Genomic DNA, 21799 nt, shown 5'->3' with positions numbered 1-21799 from the left:
TTGGCTGTTTGTCTGTTCTTGGTGTATAGGAATGCTTGTGATTTTTGCAAATTGATTTTGTATCCTGAGACTTTGCTGAAGTTGCTTATCAGCTTACAGAGATTTTGGGCTGAGACCATGGGGTTTTCTAAATATACAATCATGTCATCTGCAAACAGAGACAATTTGACTTTCTCTTTTCCTAATTGAATACCCTCTATTTCTTTTCCTTGCCTGATTGTCTTTGCCAGAACTTCCAACACTATGTTGAATAGGAGTGGTTAGAGAGGGCTTCCTTGTCTTCTGCCAGTTTTCAAAGGGAATGCTTCCAGTTTTTGCCCATTCAGTATGTTACTGGCTGTGGGTTTGTCATAAATAGCTCTTATTATTTTGAGATACTTTCCATCAATACCTAGTTTATTGAGAGGTTTTAGCATGAAGGGGTGCTGAATTTTATCAAAGACCTTTTCTGCATCTATTGAGATAATCATGTGGTTTTTGTCACTGGTTCTGTTTATGTGATGGATTACATTTATTGATTTGCATATGTTGAACCAACCTTGCATCCCAGGGATGAAGCCAACTTGATCGTGGTGGATAAGCTTTTTGATGTCCTGCTGGATTTGGTTTGCCAGTATTTTATTTAGGATTTTCACATTGATGTTCAGCAGGGATACTGGCCTAAAATTCTCTTTTATTGTTGTGTCTCTACCAGGCTTTGGTGTCAGGATGATGCTAGCCTCATAAAATGAGTTAGGGAGGATTCCCTCTTTTTCTATTGATTGAAACAGTTTCAGAAGGAATGGTACCAGCTCCTCTTTGTACCTATGGTAGAATTCGGCTGTGAATCTGTCTAGTCCTGGACCTTTTTTTGTTAATAGGCTATTTATTAATTATTGCCTTAATTTCAGAACCTATTATTGATCTATTCCAAGATTCAACTTCTTCCTGGTTTAGTCTTGGGAAGGTGTATGTGTCCAGGAATTTATCCATTTCTTCTAGATTTTCTAATTTATTTGCATAGAGATGTTTATAGTATTCTCTGATGGTAGTTTGTATTTCTGTGGGATTGGTGGTGATATCCCCTTTATCATTTTCTATTGCATCTGTTTGATTCTTCTCTTTTCTTCTTTATTAGTCTTGCTAATGGTCTATCCATTTGGTTGATTTTTTCAAAACACTAGCTCCTGGATTCATTGATTTTTTGAAGGAATTTTTGTGTCTCTATCTCCTTCAGTTCTGCTCTGATCTTGGTTATTTCTTGGCTTCTGCTAGCTTTTGAATTTGTTTGCTCTTACTTCTCTAGCTCTTTTAATTGTAATGTTACGGTGTCGATTTTAGATCTTCACTACTTTCTCTTGTGGGCATTTAGTTCTGTAAGTTTCCCTCTACACGCTGCTTTTAATGTGTCCCAGAGATTTTGGTACATTGTGTCTTTGTTCTCATTGGATTCAAAGAACATCTTTATTTCTCCCTTCATTTCGTTATTTACCCAGTAGTCATTCAGGAGCAGGTTGTTCAGTTTCCATGTTGTTGTGTGGTTTTGAGTGAGTTTATTAATCCTGAGTTCTAATTTGATTGCACTATGGTCTGAGACACATTTTATTGTGATTTCTATTCTTTTACATTTGCTGAGGAGTGTTTTACTATCAATTATGTGGTCAATTTTAGAAAAAGTGCAATGTGGTGCTGAGAAGAACGTATATTCTGTTGATTTGGGGTGTAGAATTCTGTAGGTATCTATTAGGTCTGCTTGGTCCAGAGCTGAGTTGAAGTCCTGAATATCCTTGTTAACCTTCTGTCTCATTGATCTGTGTAATATTGACAATGGGGTGTTAAAGTCTCCCATTATTATTGTGTGGGAGTTTAAGTCTCTTTGCAGGTCCCTAAGGACTTGCTTTATGAATCTGAGTGCTCCTGCATTGGGTGCATATATATTTAGGATAGTTAGCTCTTCTTGGTGAATTGATCTCTTTACCATTATGGAGTGGTCGTCTTTGTTTCTTTTGATCCCTGTTGGTTTAAAGTCTATTTTATCTGAGACTAGGATTGCAACCCCTGCTTTCTTTTTGCTTTCCATTTGCTTGGTAGATCTTCTTCCATCCCTTTATTTTGAGCCTATGTGCATTTTTGCACGTGAGATGGGTCTCTCAATACAGCACACCAATTATTCTTGACTCTTTATCCAATTTGCCAGTCTGTGTCCTTTAATTGGGGCATTTAGCCCATTTACATGTAAGGTTAATATTGTCGTGTTTTAATTTCATCCTGTCATTATGATGTTAGCTGGTTATTTTGCCTGTTAATTGATGCGATTTCTTCATAACGTCGATGGTCTTTACCATTTGGCATGTTTTTGCAGTGGCTGGTATTGGTTGTTCCTTCCCATGTTTAGTGCTTCCTTCAGGAGCTCTTGAAAGGCAGGCCTGGTGGTGACAAAATCTCTCAGCATTTGCTTGTCTGTACATGATTTTATTTCTCCTTCACTTATGAAACATAGTTTGGCTGGATATGAGATTCTTGGTTGAAAATTCTTTTCTTTAAGAATGTTGAATATTGGCCCCCTCTCTCTTCTGACTTGTAGGGTACCTGCTGAGAGATCTGCTGTCAGTCTGATGGGCTTCCCTTTGTGGGTAATCCAATCTTTCTCTCTGGCTGCCCATAGCATTTTTTCCTTTATTTCAACCTTGGTGCATCTGACAATTGCGTGTCTTGGGGTTACCCTTCTCGAGGAGTATCTTTGTGTTGTTCTCTGTATTTCCTGAATTTGAATGGTGGCCTGCTTTGCTAGGTTAGGGAAGTTCTCCTGGATAATATCCTGAAGAGTGTTTTCTAACTTGATTCTATTCTTCCTGTCGGTTTCAGGTACACCAATCAAACGTATATTTGGTCTTTTCACATAGTCCCATATTTCTTGGAAGCTTTGTTCATTTCTTTTCACTTTTTTCTCTAATCTTGTATTCTCAGTTTATTTCATTAATTTGATCTTCAATCACTGATATCCTTTCTTCCACTTGATCGAATCGGCTACTGAAGCTTGTGCATGTGTCATGAAATTCTTGTGCCATGGTTTTCCCCTCCATCAGGTCATATAAGGTCTTTTCTAGACTGTTTATTCTTGTTAGCCATTCACCTAATATTTTTTCAAGGTTTTTAGCTTCCTTGTGATGTGTTAGTACATGCTCCTTTAGCTCGGAGAAGTTTGTTATTACTGACCTTCTGAAGTCTACTTCTGTCAACTCATCAAACTCATTCTCCATCCAGTTTTGTTCCCTTGCTGGCGAGGAGCTGCGATCCTTTGAAGGAGAAAAGGCGCTCTGTTTTTTAAATTTTCAGCTTTTCTGCTCTGGTATCTCCCTATCTTTGTGGTTTTATCTACCTTTGGTCTTTGATATTGGTGACCTACAGATGGGTTTTTGGTGTGGATGTCCTTTTTGTTGATGTTCATGCTATTCTTTTCTGTTTGTTAATTTTCCTTCTAACAGTCAGACTCCTCAGCTGCAAGCCTGTTGTAGTCACCAGCAGAGGCTACAGAACAGCAAATATTGCTGCCTGAGCATTCCTCTGGAAGTTTCATCCCAGAGGGGAACCCGCCTGTTTGAGGTGTCTGTTGGCACCTACTGGGAGATGTTTCCCAGTCAGGCTACATGGGGTTGAGGGACCAGCTTGAGGAGGCAGTCTGTCCATTCTTGGAGCTCGAACGTGGTGCTGAAAGAATCACTGCTCTCTTCAGAGTTGTCAGGGACATTTAAGCCTGCAGAAGCTGTCTGCTGCCTTTTGTTCTACTATGCCCTGCCCCCAGAGTTGGAATCTATAGAGGCAGTAGGCCTTGTTAAGCTGTGGTGGGCTCCACCCATTTCATGCCTCCTGGCCTCTTTGTTTACACTGTGAGCTACTCAAGCCTCAGCAATGGTGGACGCCCCTCCCCCTATCAAGCTGCAGAGTCACAGGTCGAACTCAGACTGCTGTGCTAGCAGTGAGCAAGGCTCTGTGGGCATGGGACCCGCCGAGCCAGGCAAGGGAGGGTATCTCCTGGTCTGCTGGTTGCTAAGACTATGGGAAAAGCACAGTATTTGGTCAGGAGAGTACTGTTTCTCCAGGTAAAGTCTGTCACAGCTTCCCTTGGCTGGGAAAGGGAAATCCACCCCTTGCACTTCCTGAGTGAGGTGACACCCCCCCCTCCTTCAGTTCACCCTCTGTGGGCTGCACCCACTGTGCAACCATTCCCAATGAGATGAACTAGGTACCTCAGTTGGAAATGCAGAAATCACCCATCTTCTGTGTCGATCTTGCTGGGAGCTACAGACGGGAACTTTTCCTATTTGGCCATCTTGGAAGCACTTGATAAGTCTTGTTTAATAAATTTGAATCCTACCTCTCAAACCTATCAGCTGTATGATTTGAACAAATTATTTATTCTAATCCCTTTGAGTTTCAACATCTTTATTTGTAAAATAGAGCCAGTAGCCGCACTTAACATTATTGTTTTTTCTTTTGGTTATCATTCATTGGCCACTTATGTGCCAGGTAGGATGCTAAACATGTTAATATGGTAAATTCCTAGTAAAAGTTACATTTAATTTTCCCTTTCTTTGGGGATTTTAGTGTTTTCCATATTGTTTGGTAAATGGTTTCTTTATCTCCCTCAAAGCTGCAAGTTTGGCTTACAAGTTTCAAAGATATTCTGTTCATATCAGATGCTATTCACCCATAAGATTAGAATACACAGCCAGGTGCAGTGGCTCACGCCTGTAATCCCAGCACTTTGGGAGGCCAAGGTGGGTGGATCACGAGGTCAGGAGATTGAGACCATCCTGGCCAACATGGTGAAACCCTGTCTCCACTAAAATACAAAAAAAAAAAAAAAAAAAAAAAAAATCAGTTGGGTGTGGTGGCACACACCTGTAGTCCCAGCTACTCAGGAGGCTGAGGCAGGGAAATTACTTGAACCTGGGAGGCGGAGGTTGCAGTGAGCCAAGATCATGCCACTGCACTTCAGCCTGGTCAGAGCAAGACTCTGTCTCTAAATAAATAAATAAATAAATAAATAATACACCTCAGAACCGTCATGACCTGCATATAAAGTCTCTTTTCATAAGGCTTACTTTAAATGAATAACTAAAATAATTAATAGTTAATCTGTGCACTAATGTTAAGTCAAAATAATTGACATTATCTGAAAATGACTATATCCTTGATTGATAAAGCCTTTTGTATTGCAGCACAATACTTACAACTGAGAAATGGTGACTTTAAAGTCATACCACTATTGACTTTGAAGAGTGCCTCCCTATAGTTTCTGTAATTTTAACGTTTAAATTCCTAATTTAGTTAAGCAATTCACAAGAATTCTATTACTGACTTTATAAGTCATAGCTCCCAAACAAAATACTGATGAAACCTTCAATTCTCCAAAAATTACATGCCCTTGAGAGAGTTACTATTTTGAGAGACATTTTATCTTTTCAGATGCAAAAGGGAATCTTGCATGTACAGATGGGCATCTTCTTTGAGGCATATGCTAAGATAATAAAACCACAGGCATTTCTTCTGCATAGAATTGTGTCACAGGATTGTAATGCACAAGACTGCTTTGAAAATACTGTTTTCTAACTTGAGACCTCGGTCATAGGTAGGAAAGAGAACCAAAGTCACTGGACACAATGAGGAAAAGAAAAAGATTCTTTTGCATTGAGTATTTTTAAATGAGTATACAGTATAGATTAGTCACTACTAATGGTTTGAAAAGATAAAGAAAACCAAAAGATACACACAAACCAGCTACCATCACTTTTAAATTAAATTTTAATGATTCTGTGTCATGTTTTCATGAAGGTGAGTTTAGTGTGATCCTTTTAAGAGTAATACCTTCCCTTGAATCATCAGAGGTGTCTTTTAATAATTATCTTCTTAGAATTGTTAACCTGAAACATTGAGATTATATATATTTAGTACAGGAAACTTCAATCATTACAGTGTTTTAAGTAAGAGGAAACCATACTAGCTAAGATAAAAAAGAAGAAAAATATCAAGTACTAGGAGCTCTCATATACTTCTGATGGCAGTGAATTGGCAACCACTTTTGAAAAGTGATGTTTCTTACCAAAGATGTAAACATGCACACTCCATAACCCAAACGTCCATTCTTAGATATATTCACAACAGAAATATGACATGTGTTCATAAAAAGATATATTAAAGTATTTATGAAACATAATCCCCAGCGTTGGAGGTGGGGCTTAGTGGGAGGCGTTTGGATCATGAGGGCAAATTCCTCATGAATGGCTTGGACTATTCCCTTGGTGATAAATGAGTTCTTGCTCTGAGTTCACAGGAGATCTGGTCATTTAAAAATGTGTGGCACCCCTCCACACACACGCTCTCTTTTTCCCTTGCTCCTGCTCTGCTATGTGAGATTGCCTGCTCCCCCTTTGTCTTCCACCATGATTGTAAGCTTCCTGAGGCCTCCCCAGAAGCCAGGCAGATGCCAACACCATGCCTCTTGTAAAGCCTGCAGAACCACAAGTCAATTAAGCCTCTTTTCTTTATAAATTACCCAGTCTTAGGTATCTGTTTATAGCAACGCAAAAATGGCCCAATACAGCACCTACCATTTGGGTAGGAACTACCCAAATGCTCATCCCAGTTTAGTGGATTAATGGTGGTATATTCACTCATCAGCAATGCAAATGAACCATCTGCAATGACATGTAGTCTGGTGGACCAATCTTTCAAACTTAATGGTAAATGAAAGACCTCAGACACACACAGGAAGTACATATTATATAGGATTCTATTCTATGAAATACAACACAGGCAAAATTAATCTATACAATTAAAAAGCCCAAATAGTGGTTACTCTGGGGAGTAGGGAGATTTGTGTCTAGAAGGGAGCATGAGCAGACTTCTAAGATGTTTGTTTGTGAGTGCTAGTCACACAGTTGTTTTCAGTTTGTGAAAACATGTGGAATGGCCAATTTCATGTGCACATCTCTCCATGTAAATTATATTTTAATAAAATTTAAACAGTAAAAAATAAAAGCAGAATGCTTTTAAGATAATGTGGTTTGCTCACTTCAATTTATATACTGTTTTCCACATTAACTTTATAATAATCAACAGCAAAGATTTCTTAATAACAAAACTATCATCTTCCCTGCAGAATATTTTTTAATTAACTAGTGATTCATTCATAAAACACAATGCAGAGTCTAGTTCTGCCACAAAATGGCATTGCTGTAGACATCATCATAGTAATGTCACTTATTTTTCTGATGTGTTTAACCAAATTAGTACATCTGAAGATTGCAGAATAAATATTTTATACCCCACTTTAGAAAGGCATTTTATTACACAAACATTAAAATCCCCTTCCAGAAAATACAACCTAGTTAACTGAATTTGTATCCTACTGAAGTTTCCTTAGCTCTTCAAGGAAAAATACATAGCGCCAAAATTACCCTTGAAAATTCCCCAGTGATGTGGTACACCAGAGATTGAATGACAACTCATAGTCTATACAAGATAGATGGTTTTTGCTTTAACACTAATTTGATCACTTTTTCTCTGATTGAAGATGACATAAAGGAACTAGCTAGTATTTATGACCATATTAATAAGAGGAAACAAAAATATCAGAATCCCATCAGCCTCAGAAGCACCTGGAAGCTGTAATTAACCGAGGCAACAGCAAAGTCACAGAGTCCAACTCAGAGTTCCTGTAGGACGTACTCTCACTGGGTACAGTGGCTGGTTGGATTGCTCTTATTGTTTAAATTATTTTCCCTTTTGCTTTCTCCCAGTCACCATCCCTGACCCCAGTGTGGTGTACTCATAATTGAATTCATAAAATTTTTAGTTTACCCTTCTGAAAAATCAGAATATCTACCTTACATTGTAATGGCAAAATGTAAATGTATCTAAAATGCCTCCTGGGCAGCATAGTATCCTGCATGTCGTGAGTGCTCAGTAAATAACAGCTATTATTATTGTGGTAGAAGAATGCGAAAATAAATAAAAGGTATCAAATTATGACACAGTCCCAAAACAAAGTTTAAAATTAATTACCCTTTTTCAAACTGTGCGGAAAATTTTTAAAAATTTTAAAAATATGTATGATTCACCTCACTCAGTACCCTTTTCCCAAAACTCAAGATCATGTGGCCACCATGGCTCCCTTTCCATTCCCCTGGCAATATGGCTTTGATGGCGCACCATCAAGAGGTAAAGCGCATTTCTCAGTCCACTGGATGATAACTGACTATGGAATGTTTGGCCAACTGAAATCAGCAAAAGGGGCTGAGTGCCTGTTCCAGATTTGGGCCTCCAGAAGCAATGTGGGTTCTCACTTTGTCTCTGGGGACTCTGCCTCAGTCATGAGCATAACCTTGGGCTAGCCTGCACGAGGAAGAGAGACAACGTGGGTCAGAGGCCAGTTAGCCTACTTATGCCAGTTGAGGTCCCAGATACCTGCCAGACCCACATTGATCAGCAAAGCCACCAAAGCCAGGCTACAGCTCCACTGTGGTCACTCACAGCTGACCACAGACACACGAGAAGATACACTAGTACTGCCCAGCAGAATCATGAGCCAAATACACAATTGTTATTTTAAGTCAACATATTTTGGGTGAATTTTTACTCAGCCGTACCTATCTGATAGAGACTGTATATTTTCTAATCCCTTCAAAATTTTTATTTAACCCTAGAGCATTAATTGCAATGTGTGGTTCAGACACATTGTAGTATTCCTACACATTATGTAATATGTTCAGACATTCCATAATATTCCACAAAGACACATATATGCACTAACCTAGGGGTTGAGTGTAAAAAAATGTGTCCCACTGATTCACCTCTTTCATAATAGAGTATCCATGGACCTACAATAACAAAGACTTAGACCTTAATCACCAGCATAGTCTGGTCATTTTCTATCTGTCACATTATAAATAAATTATTTAACCAACATGTGTATCAGAGATTCTGGCCAATGTAGTTGGGTATGCATCTTCTTTCAAACTTGATGCACAATTAGGAAATACCTAACTGAGAAGATCAACTTTAAATACCAGCTTAGAATCATGAATAGTTACACAGGGGTAGGTACTTTCAATCTTTTTAAAATTTAAATAGGTAAAGAGGAACATATAGGCTGGTCACAGTGGCTCATGCCTGTAATCCCAGCACTTTGGGAAGCCAAGATGGGGGGATCATGAGGTCAGGAGTATGAGACCAGCCTGGCCAATATGGTGAAACCCCATCTCTACTAAAAATACAAAAAAATTAGCCAGGCATGGTGGCGTGTGCCTGTAGTCCCAGCTACTCGGGAGGCTGAGGCAGAAGAATCACTTGAACCCAGGAAGCACAGGTTGCAGTGAGCCAAGATGGTGGCACAGCACTCCAGCCCGAGTGACAGAGCAAGACACCATCTCAAAAAACAAAATATAAAGAAAAATTAAGTTTATCTTCTTTCGCTGTTTCATTTTAAAGGCAGCGTCATCATTGCCAGTGTGTTATGTGTGCTTCCAGGGACACTCCATTTGTTTTGTATATATATTGTATATGCATGCATATTTGCATGTATGTTTACCTGCTCCCCTTCTTGATGCTTTGCATTTTACAGTTTGTTTTGGAACTCATTATCGGTATGCATAGATTTTAAGGCAGAGAGACTTGAAATGAGATGAGCCCAGGCCAAGGCATATGGGTGTTAGTGCTGTTGAGTGACGGTAATGGCCAGTCCTCCAGTATCTAGAAGACTGTTAAAAGCTTCACATTTTTCTATTCACCTTTCAATATTTTTTGTATTCCTTTCACTGACAGGGTATGATTGCCAGACATTGGGGATCATTAGATGCCATTTTTTTCCTCTCTCTTTGAACCAACATCTAATGAAGCCATCCCACATGCTTAAGCCTGCAGTCATCACTGATTTAAATAAAAAATCAGTCCCAAAACTTGAAAGGGCTGAGAGAATAGGACTTCAATTTGGACCTAGCTCTTATAAGGGTTTAATTATTTGTTTATGGAAATATTTTATTGTCTTAATGATATTAGTCATTACTTAATAAGAAGTCATGTATTGCCTAAGACTGTCTTATGTGGGGGATCAATTTACATCCTTAAAAGAAAATCAGATGCTGAGAAAAGTAGCAACCAAGTGTCAGAATGTCTGGTTTATAGACCCCAAGCCCAGAAATAATTAGATCATGCAGGCGGTGATCTTACAGATGCAAGTACTGTGTTGAAAGAACAACACCACACTTACTCAGAAGCCAAGTTTATCCAACTCAGGATTCTGCATCTTTCAGAGGAACATTTGTGGCTAGATGATTGCCCATCACGAAATCACCTTTAAAAATAGAATAATGCACCACAAACACATCTAAATTCTTTTTAGCATCTAGTACAGCAAAACAAATCAGTGATATAGTTTCTAAATTTCTGAAACAGTTTCTAGTCTGCATTATGTTTTGAAGAGATATGGCCTGGGTTTGGTTTGGTTTGGTTTTGGTTTTGTTTTTTTTTTTCTTTTCATTTTTACCACCTACTTTAGATGACTTGAGCCACATTCTGAAGATATAAAGTCAATAACATAGTAGCAAGTTATTTTAATAAATTAGACCTACAGTTCTTTTTTAATAATAAGATTAAATTCAGGATACATTTCCTATCATCAGAATTTCCAAGTGCTTAAAATCTGGGACAGATTTTTTTTCAGCAATGTTACAGGAACTAATGTGGGAGGAAGAAGGGGAGGGGGAAGTGGAAGAAAAGGAAGAGAAGGAGGAAGAAAAGGAAGAAAAGGAGGAAGAAGAGGGAGAAAAAGGCAGGGCGGGGGGAGGAGGAGGGAGGGAGAGAGGAAGAGAACCAAGATAGTCTACTCCCAAAAGTAGTGTTTCCATGGAGAAGCAATGCTATTAGAGACACTTAGCTTGCAAGATGACTAGGAGACATTCTTAACTTTATATTGGAAGATTACCGTGTATGCTAGTTTTATCTCATATGAGGCAGCAAATTTTCTTAGAATACCAACAAGTGGGCTTCAGAGAATTGTATAGTGAGGACACAGTGATCACTACAAAAATAAACAAAAGCTTTCGGTTTATTTCTTACTGGGAGAGAGTCTGTAAAAGGCTGAACTTTTTGAAAAGTGAAATCTGATGCAAAAACTTCATCTAAGGAAACATTAGCTTGAACATCCGGGGAGGTGGGAGTAGAAATCGTTTCACACTATTTTTTCCTCTCTATTATATTTTCTCTTCCTGATAATTTTGGGAATAACATCATGTCCTATATTCTGCCAGTTACTGCTAATGCTCTGAACTTTCAGTTCCTGCCTGGCAGGGATCCATCAATCCACAGTCTTTTCACTATTAAATCTATTTCTCAATATAGGTCACTTGAGTCCAAATTACTCAGTTACAGATAAAATATAACCCTCCACTAGAGGGATGTATTTTTATCCCAACATTCAAAGAGCTACCTTTTTAACATGGCCTATTGTTAATGGAGGTTACACTCACAACTCTTCAAGAAGAGACTATCACTTAGAAATCTACTCTCCCCTTGATAATTAGGTTTAACTTCTATTAACATAAAATGAGAATTATGTGACTTAGAGGAAGTGAGATAAGATGCCTTAGCTTAAACTAATGATGAAAGTTGTGACTTCTCCATATTGCAGAGGTCTCTTCCGAAATCATATTAGCATTTAAGGAAATGCCACTATAACCCCCACAGCTGTTGTCTAGAACCCAAATATTGAGAAAGAAATTAGGAAGCTCTGTATCAAGTCTTTATGTTGTTAGTGACACTGAACTTCCTCATTCGTTATTTTAAATAATGACTTATTGTACTTCATTGTAAGGGAGATTCAATTTCTGAGTGTATAGTTGACCACAAGCGATGTATTCATTTTTTTTTTTTCTCAATGTCTCTTATTACCTCTTACAGAAGGGCCCAGTAAGGCTTTTATGCCAAATCCTGATTTGGCTTTAAGTCACTATATATGTACTATTCTATACATTTAACAAGATGTAAATGCAAATTTAGGCATCTATCAGATATTTAGCAAAGACCATAACACTTAGACAATTTTGATCAAAAATTTAATGTTTATAATATTGAAAAATCCACTACTTATGCAAGTGGTATATTGAGAATATTATTTAGGAAGTTTTACCCTTAAATCCTAATGTTTTCCTACTAATATGTTACATAACCAAAGAAAAGTTATATTACCTAAATCACCCATTAGAAAAACTAACATTAAATAAAGACCACCAGTTGAGCTCATGGAATTATCAGAGCACTTTGTAATGATCGTTCACGCACATGGGGAACTTTTTCAAGCAAACTCATATGTGGCATTCAACTGGGATGAGAGATTGGGTTAAATAAGACCCTCAACAGAATCCTGAGGCACCGAAATGTATAAAGGTCACCAACTAAGGTATTTTATTCTTAGGAAAGTGTACTCACTAATGACTTATTTACTTTTACTTTTAACAATGTTAGCTATTTCATTTTCCGGTACATATTATTAACAAATAAATTATAAATAGAAAGAAAGCTCTTAAGGCACACTTTCTGCAAGAAGTGCTGTCTAATACTGAGGTAAAGTACAGAAAATAACAGCATCGTATGCGAGTATTCAAAAAGCATACTCCTCTTGAATCAGCAAAGGCACCTCAAGATACCTCTGTTTTCCACATGGTTCAACAATAGTGAAAGAGATAACCCCTGGGCATCTTGTACAGAACGTGAAATTCTGTTCAAACTGCAACTTAAGATGGCAGAGAAAGCCACAATCCATTGTAGAAAGGCTTTCATTTTACGGCTAAAATGGTTTTTTATTGTTATTGTTAAGGTTTTTCCCACAGATGACATAACTACAGTTAGCTAAGCAAGTCACCTGTGACAATGTGAACTTGCCACTGTCATAAAGGAAACAAAGTTACTGTGTATGCTTTGATTATAAACTACTGGGAATCAATTTCATTTGACCAATACTGAGTCCCTACTCTAGGCAAAACACTTGGCATGGAAATGCATTGAAATGAATAACTTTGTTATACATATAAGTAAAATTTCTAATCTATTTCATTTAATTAATTTACTTTTTTCTTTTTTTATTATTATTATACTTTAAGTTCTAGGGTACATGTGCACAACATGCAGGTTTGTTACATATGTATACATGTGCCATGTTGGTGTGCTGCACCCATTAACTCATCATATACATTAGGTATATCTCCTAATGCTATCCTTCCCCCCTCTCCTCTCCCCACATTAGGCCCCAGTGTGTCATGTTGCCCTTCCTGTGTCCAAGTGATCTCATTGTTCAATTCCCACCTATGAGTGAGAACATGCGGTGTTTGGTTTTCTGTTCTTGCGATAGTTTGCTGAGGATGATGGTTTCCAGCTGCATCCATGTCCCTACAAAGGACACAAACTCATCCTTTTTTATGGCTGCATAGTATTCCATGGTGTATATGTGCCACATTTTCTTAATCCAGTCTGTCACTGATGGACATTTGGGTTCATTCCAAGTCTTTGCTATTGTGAATAGTGCTGCAATAAACATATGTGTGCATGTGTCTTTATAGCAGCATGATTTATAATCCTTTGGGTATATACCCAGTAATGGAATGGTGGGGTCAAATGGTATTTCTAGTTCTAGATCCTTGGGGAATCCTCATACTGTTTTCCACAATGGTTGAACTAGTTTACAGTCCCACCAACAGTGTAAAAGTGTTCCTATTTCTCCACATCCTCTCCAGCACCTGTTGTTTCCTGACTTTTTAATGATTGCCATTCTAAGTGGTATGAGATGGTATCTCATTGTGGTTTTGATTTGAATTTCTCTGATGGCGAGTGATGATGAGCATTTTTTCATGTGTCTGTTGGCTGTATAAATGTCTTCTTTTGAGAAGTGTCTGTTCATATCCTTTGCCCACTTTTTGATGGGGTTGTTTGTTTTTATCTTGTAAATTTGTTTGAGTTCTTTGTAAGTTCTGGATATTAGCCCTTTGTCAGATGAGTAGATTGCAAAAATTTTCTCCCATTCTGTAGGTTGCCTGTTCACTCTGATGGTAGTTTCCTTTACTGTTCAGAAGCTCTTTAGTTTAATTAGATCCCATTTGTCAATTTTGGCTTTCATTGCCATTGCTTTTGGTGTTTTAGACACGAAGTCCTTGCCCATGCCTATGTACTGAATGGTATTACCTAGGTTTTTTTCTAGGGTTTTATGGTTTTAGGTCTAACATTTAATTAATTCATCTAGTCATTAATGACAATAGCCACTAGAAATTTTTTGTACCTATATCTTACAAACCCTTCCTCAGCCTATCAAAACACAGCTTCAAGAAGAAAAATGGATTTTAATCAAAACAACAGCAAAGCCTTCCCTAGAATTAGCTAGGTTTCAGACACTATTCTAAGCCCTTTGAACACATTACTTTATTTATTCACTTAATCCTTACAACCTTTTGCAAAATAGGTACAATCATCATCCTTATTTTTGAGGCAAGGAACCCACCCAGAGTTATTTGGAAAGTTGCTCAGGGTCTTACAGCAGAAGTAGCAGAACCAAGATTCAAAAGCCAAAGTTTGCTAGCGGGAGAGGGAGGATTATCAGGATGTTCACGGATACGGGTTTTAAAACAATCCACAAAAGAAATGTTGTAAATATCATGAGTGCCAGCTATGCTGTATTTTGATCTATCTATTGAATATAATGGTCACTTTTGGGGTGATGGGTACACTAGAAGTCCAAACCCCACCATTAAGCAATATATACATGTAACAAACCTGCACATGTACCCCGTGAATCCAAAATAAATAAAATTTTAAAAAACAATAAGAAAAACAAAAGTTTTTATTTTATCTTCCAATAAAGAACTATCAACGTGCTCTGGCTAAGTCTGAGTAGATATTTAAAACTCTCCAAAAGTTGTTAGGATTTGTTTCAAAGGACTGGCCAAAGACACATGCATTGCCTATCACCTGTTCAAAGGCAAACTGCCTCAAAGGGCCAAAATGCCAGAAATATTGGATAGCCTTGTATACAATGGCCTAAGAACATTTTCTTTTCAATCTGGTTTATCACACAATATTCAAAATTTACTATTATTAATGAATCATGAGAACTAACGTTTCAAATGCATAAGAAAATATAAGCCATAAGAGATTAATACAATTGTGTGCATGAAGAAAGATTCTTGGTGAAAGCAATGTCTGAAAGAGTGAATTCTTTTGGTTACAAATGGTGGAAACCCAGATCAAACTAGTTTAGGTAAAAGGGGTGGGAGGAGATATTTTACTCACTCATAAAACTAGAAGGTCACAAGTTCAGCTGACTCAGAAGCATAAACAACGTCCCCAGGAGTCTGCCTCACTTAGCTTTTAATTCTTCTTCTCATGGTATGTGGGCTTCATTCTCAGGCCCATGTTTCCAGAAGGCTCAGAAGATAGCAACAAGTAACCTCAAATGTGCACCTTTATTGATGAGCTACTAAATCTCAGATAAAATTCTAATTGGCCTGACTTGGATTGAGGGCCCTTTCTTGACCTAATCACTGCAGCCTAGAGGTCAAAGAACCCATAAGGTTGTGCCAGCACAAAGCTGGTCAAAACTTGGAAGAGGCCATCATTGCATCAGTGACTAGAGTAACAGACGGCACAAAGAGGTTATATAAAATGCCGTATAAGAGACATCTGATACACTGTCAGAGGTTATGTATGCATACAGTTGAATATTGTTTGTCTCTAGAATTCAGGAGAATATGACTGTCAAGGATGACTAGATGAGCAGAACCTGAGATTCCTAGATTTATCCTGTGGCCCCCAAAGGGTTTAAAGTTGTCCCAGGCTAATAACATCCCCTGGCTCTTAGCAAATGCAAAAGCAATCCCCCATGGTGGAAAGTATTGCCAGTGTAACCCCCTATGTTTCCAAAGCATTAAGGTCAACCAGTAGAAGTCCACAGACCACTATGGGTGAGAGTCAGCAAAGGCAAGCAAACAATCAGATTTAGACACCTAATTATTTAATATAGGAATATCAGAGACAAAATATAAAATTAGTCATGAATTATAGTAACAAAATCAAAGAACCTGTGGGACTCTCCCTGAGTGCCTGCATGGGATTCACTGCTTAACAGGACACCATGGCAGTTACCCAAAGGAAAAATACAATGTTTTCTTACATGAAGAAAGGGGAAGATATGTTGGACAGGTAGAAACAACATTTGACTACTACTATCATGATTTTCCCATGGAAAAAGCTCAGATTTCATGCAGGGTAACAACTTCCTTGTATTCAGGGATAATTATGTGTCAAGCACTGTGCTAAGCATTTCATGTGCCTCCTTTAATTCTGGCAATATTGAGGTAGACATGATTGTTATTATTTCTAGGAATGATGTGAAATTGTGTACCAATTCACCTACACCAGCTATTTACACCAAGACCTTTCTAATTGGCCAATGCCCCTTTCAGTTAATTGGTTCCTGTGCCACACTAGTTGATATATTTCAAATAACCAATTCCGCTTTTTCTTTTATTTCTTTTTGAGACAGGGTCTCACTCCATTGCTCAGTCTGGAGTGCAGTGGTATGATCATAGCTCACTGCAGCCTGAAGCTCCTGGGTTCAAGTCATCCTCCCACCTCAACCTCCCAAGTAGCTAGGACTACAGGAATGTGCCTCCACACCTTGCTGATTTTTAAAAAAATTTTGTAGAGATGAGGATTCTCTATGTTGCCCAGGCTGGTCTTGAACTCCTGGGCTCAAGTAATCCTCTCACCTCAACGTCCCAAAGTGTTGGGATTACAGGTATGAGCCACCAGACCAGGCATTCCTATTTATTTCCAAACTGAGACTCACAGGGTTTCATAATTTAAAAATGTAAATTCAGTAAGTACAAATCCACTAGTAGGAACTTAGTAAATGTTATTCATTATTAATGCTAATTACTGTTAGCATAAACATGACAAATGTTATAGGGGCATTATATTTTAATGGTTTAAGATATTCATTAAAGTGTAATTTTCATAGAATAAAATGCAAATTCTATTTAAAGTGCACAGCTTGATGTGTTTTGCCCAAAGTATATAGCCTTGTAACTACCACCACATAACACAGACATTTCTCTCATCTCAGTTTTCTCTTGCCCCTTTGCAGTAAATACTCTCGTCTCTCTCTGGACAACCACCAATATGCTTCCTCCCGCCACTACAGTTTTGCCTTTTCTAGAATTTCATATGAATGGAACTATATAATACACAATCTTTTGGATTTCTGTTCTGTTGTTCAGTATAACAATGAAGTATCTATTGAGAGTCATCTATGTTGGTGCATTTATAAGTGGTTTGTTCGTTTTTACTGTTTAATAGTGTTTTATTGTTTGGATATACCACATTTTCTTTATCCATTCACCAGGTGATGAAAATTTTGGCTGACTCTAGTTTTTGGATTTCACAAATAATGCTGCTTTGAATATTCACTGCAGCATGACAAATCTAGGGTGGACAGTAACTGTTGAGCAGTTAATTCCCTGCAGTTAATCCCATGCATGTTCATTTTCCTTGGGTAGATAATAAGCCAGAAAAGGAACTGATGAGTCATAAAAACAAGCACAAGCTTAACTTTATAAAAAACTGCCAATCTGGCTGTAACATTTTCTCATTTCCACCAGCAATGAATGAGAGTTCCATTGGCTTCACATACTTGCCAACACTTAGTATGGTGAGTCTTTTTAATGTCAGCCATTTTAGTGGATATCCAGTGCTTGTTTGTGAATTTAATTTTCATTTTCCTGATGACCAGAGTATGAAACACATACAATATGCTTATTTGCCATCATATTTTTGTACATTCTAAATATTTACATGTTTTCTTATTGAGTTGTAAAAGTCTTTCACAAGTTCTGGATACAAGTTCTTAACAGATATGTGGTTTTGCAAATATTTTTTACTGATCTGTCAATTACCTTTTCTTAAGAGTCTTTGAAAAACAAATGGTTTTTAACTTTGATAAAGTTCAATTTATCAATTGTTTTCTGGTTAATGTTTTTTGTATAATACTTAAGAAATCCTTGGTTAAACCAAGAACACAATGTTTTTTTTTTCTTGGTTTTATACACATGTTTTATGGTTTTAGGTTTTACATTTAGTTTTACAATTTATTTCCATTTAATTTGTAAATTGTGTAAAAATAAGGGTTGAGATGCTTCTGTATTTCACCCCAGATACTTAATTATATTACTTTTCTATGGCAGCTATAGAAAATCAACACAAACTTTACTGTTTTAAAACAACACAAATATATTATTGTGCAGTTCCATAGGTTAGAAGTCCAAGTTGTCAGCAAGGTTACATCTCTTTCTGGGATACATAGGGGGGAATTCATATATTTGCCCTTTCTAACTTCCTGCGGCAGCCCACATTCTGTAATTCATGGCCTCTTTCTCCATCTTTAAAGCCTGCAACATTGGATCCAGTTTTTCTCTTCTACCATCTCTCTGATTCTTTCAGCCTCTCTCCTCTCAAGAACACTTGTGATTACAGTGAGTCCACCTGGATAACCCAGTTTATCTTCCTATTTTAAAGTTAACAATTTGATTTGCAAACTTAATTCCTCTTTGCTATGTAACCAAACACATTCACAGGTTCTGAGGATTAGAATCTGGACATCTTTGGGGTGGGAGTGGAGGCATTATTTTGTCTATTACATCAGCTGTATCAGGGCTGTGTGTTACGAAGACTCCTTTTCCCATTGAACTAATGTGGTGTCTTGGTTGAAAATCAGTTGACCATGTATGGATCTATTTCTGTATTCTATTCTATTCCTCTGATTTCTTTGTCTATCTTTTAAACCAGGGGTCTCCAATCCCTGACCTATGGACTAGTTCTGGTCTGTGGCCTGTTAGGAATCAGGCCACACAGCAGGAGGTGAGTGACAGGTGAGTGAGCAAAGCTGAGCTCTGCCTCCTGTCAGATGGGTGGTGGCATTAGATTCTCATGGGAGCATGAACCCTATTGTGAACTGTGCATGAGAGGGATCTAGATTGCATGCTCTTTATGAGAATCTAATGCCTGATGATCTCTCACTGTCTCCCATCACTGCTAGATGGGACCATCCAGTTGCAGGAACACAAGCTCAGGGCTCCCACTGATTCTACATTATGGCGAGTATGTAATAATAATAGAAATAAAATGTACAATAAATGCAATATGCTTGAGTCCCATCCCATCTCAACCCATCTGTGGAAAAATTGTCTTCGACGAAACTGGTTCCTGGTGCCAAAAAGGTTGGGGACTGCTGTTTTAAATAAAACCACATTGTTTTGTTCACTGTAGATTTAGGTCAGTCTTGAAATCAGTTAGTCTAAGCCCTTCAACTTTGTTCCGTCTCACAATTATTTTGGCAATTCCAGATCTTTTGTATTTTCATATGTGGATTTTTTGTAGGAATTGTATTGGGTCTATATTTTGATTGGAGAATGGACGTGTTAACAATATGGAGTCTTCAGACTGCGAACATAGTATCTGTCTCCATTTATTTAGGTCTTCTTTATCTCAGCACTGTTTTGTAATAATTAGTATACAGGTCTCACGTATCTTTGTTAAATTTATTTCAGGTTCCATTGTCAATGCAATTGTACTTTTAATTTCTTTTTCCAGTTGTTTATTACTGGTCTTAGAAATGCAGTCCTTTTTTGTATATTGACCTCAGACCTTGTGAAGGCACTAATAGCTTTTTAAATATATTCCTTAGGATTTTCTACATATATGACAATGTCATCTGCAAATAAAGATAGTTTTTCTCCTTTTTGTACAATCTTATCTTTTTTCTTCCCTTATTGGACTGATTTGGACCTATAGAACAATACTGAATTGAAATGGTGAAAGCAGACGTTCTTCATTATTCCATATTTTTGGTATAACAAATTTAGTCTTTTACTAAGTATTACATTTACTGTGAATTTTTATAGAAGCCTTTATCAAGCTGAGAAAGTGTTTTTAAATGCTAGTTTCCTGAAATTTTTATCATGAATAAGTGTTAATTTTTAACAATTTTTTTCTACTGCTATCAAGATGGCCAAATAATTTTTCTTCTTTATTCAATTAATATGATGAATTGCATTGAGTGATATTTGAATATTAAGCAAATCTTCAATTCTTGAGATTAAAACCTCTTGTATGTGATGAGCTATTATTTTTATATAATGTTGAATTTGATTTGCTAATATTAAGAATGTTTGCATCAATATTCATGAGAGCTATTGGTTTGTAGTTTTCAGTTTTGGGAATATCTTAATCTGGTTTTGGTATCAGTGTAATACTGGCCTCATAAAATGTGTTGGGAAGTGAATCCTCTTCTATTTTCTGAAACAGGTTTTGTAAGATTGTTATACTTTCTTCATTAAATATTTGATAGACTTCAGTAATGAAGACACCATGTCCTATTGTTTTCTTTCTCAGAACATTTTTAAATTACAAATTCAATGTTTTTAATGAATATAGGGTTATCTAAGTGCTCTATTTCTTCTTGAGGCTATTTTGGTGAGTTGTTTTTCAAGATATTTGTCCATTTCATCTAAAGTGTCAAATTTATTGGCATAAAATTGTTCATAAAGTTTCCTTTTATTGATTTATGCTCTTATTTTTATTAATTCATTTCTTCTACTTAGTTTGCTAGATTTTGCTAGCTTCCTATGGTGCAAGTTTAGATCTTGATTTGAGATGTTTCATCTTTTAAACACAAGCATTTAAATCTATAAAAGTGCTGCTGAATGTTGATTAGCCACAATCCACAAAACCTAATATGCTTTTCTTTCATTTTTGCCGTTAAAATGTTTTCTAGTTTTTAAATAATTTATATGATGATAAAGAATACGTAAAATTTACCATTTTAACCCTTTAAGTGTACAGTTTAGTAGCACTAAGTACATTCACACTGTTGTGCAGCAGTCACCACCATCCATCTCTAGAACAACTTTGTCATCTTCCCAAACTAAAACTTTATCCATTAAACAATAACTCCTCACTCCTTCTCCTCAACCCCTGGAAACTACCTTTCTACTTTCTATCTCTATAAATTTGACAGTTCTAGGTACTTCACATAAATGAAATCATACAATATTTGTCCTTTTCAGTCTGGCTTATTACACTTAGCATAATGTTTTCAAAGTGTATCCACGTTGCAGCATGTGTCCAAAATTCCTTAATTTTAAGGCTGAATAATATTTAATTGTACATATGTACCACATGTTTATCCATTTATCCATCAATGGACATTTAGATTAATACCACCTTTTAGCTATTGTGAATAATGCTGCTGTAAATGTCAGTATTAAAATATCTCTTTATGTCACCGTTTTCAATTTTTTTGGATATATACCCAGAAGTAAAATTTGTAACTTCTTTTTGAACATGGGTTATTTATAACTATATTTTTTATCGTCCAAATATTTCGATGATTTTCCAGATAATTTTCAGTTATAAGTTCATAATTTAATTCTATTATAGGGAAAACATTGTATGATTTAAATATTTTTGTATTTGTTGACATTTGTTTTATGATCCTGCATTTGGTATATCTTATATCTTAGTGAATGCTCCACGTGTTTGTGAAAAGAATGTATATTATTCCGTTTAGGCATACACTATTTGACAAATTCCAGTTTCTTCATGTCTGTTTATATTGTTCATTTTTTTTTTTTTTTTTTTTGAGATGGAGTCTCACTTTTTCACCTAGGCTGGAGGGCAGTGGCACAATCTCCGTTCACGGCAACCTCTGCCTCGTGGGTTC

At 37.0% G+C, this 21799-nt stretch overlaps 1 long non-coding RNA gene across 1 annotated transcript in view; it reads right to left on the bottom strand.

Moving 5' to 3' along the window:
• Nucleotides 1–4405: 4405 nt before the first annotated feature.
• LOC105532662 overlaps nucleotides 4406–21799 on the bottom strand; it is a 107911-nt gene continuing 90517 nt past the window's right edge. The window contains exon 4 of the long non-coding RNA XR_001005027.1: nucleotides 4406–5002. This is a non-coding gene — a long non-coding RNA (uncharacterized LOC105532662). The remainder of the gene's footprint in view (nucleotides 5003–21799) is intronic.

The sequence above is a fragment of the Mandrillus leucophaeus genome, unplaced genomic scaffold, assembly GCF_000951045.1.
Source record: "Mandrillus leucophaeus isolate KB7577 unplaced genomic scaffold, Mleu.le_1.0 Scaffold121, whole genome shotgun sequence".
NCBI lineage: Eukaryota > Metazoa > Chordata > Mammalia > Primates > Cercopithecidae > Mandrillus > Mandrillus leucophaeus.
This window is presented reverse-complemented; position numbering and strand designations above follow the sequence as displayed.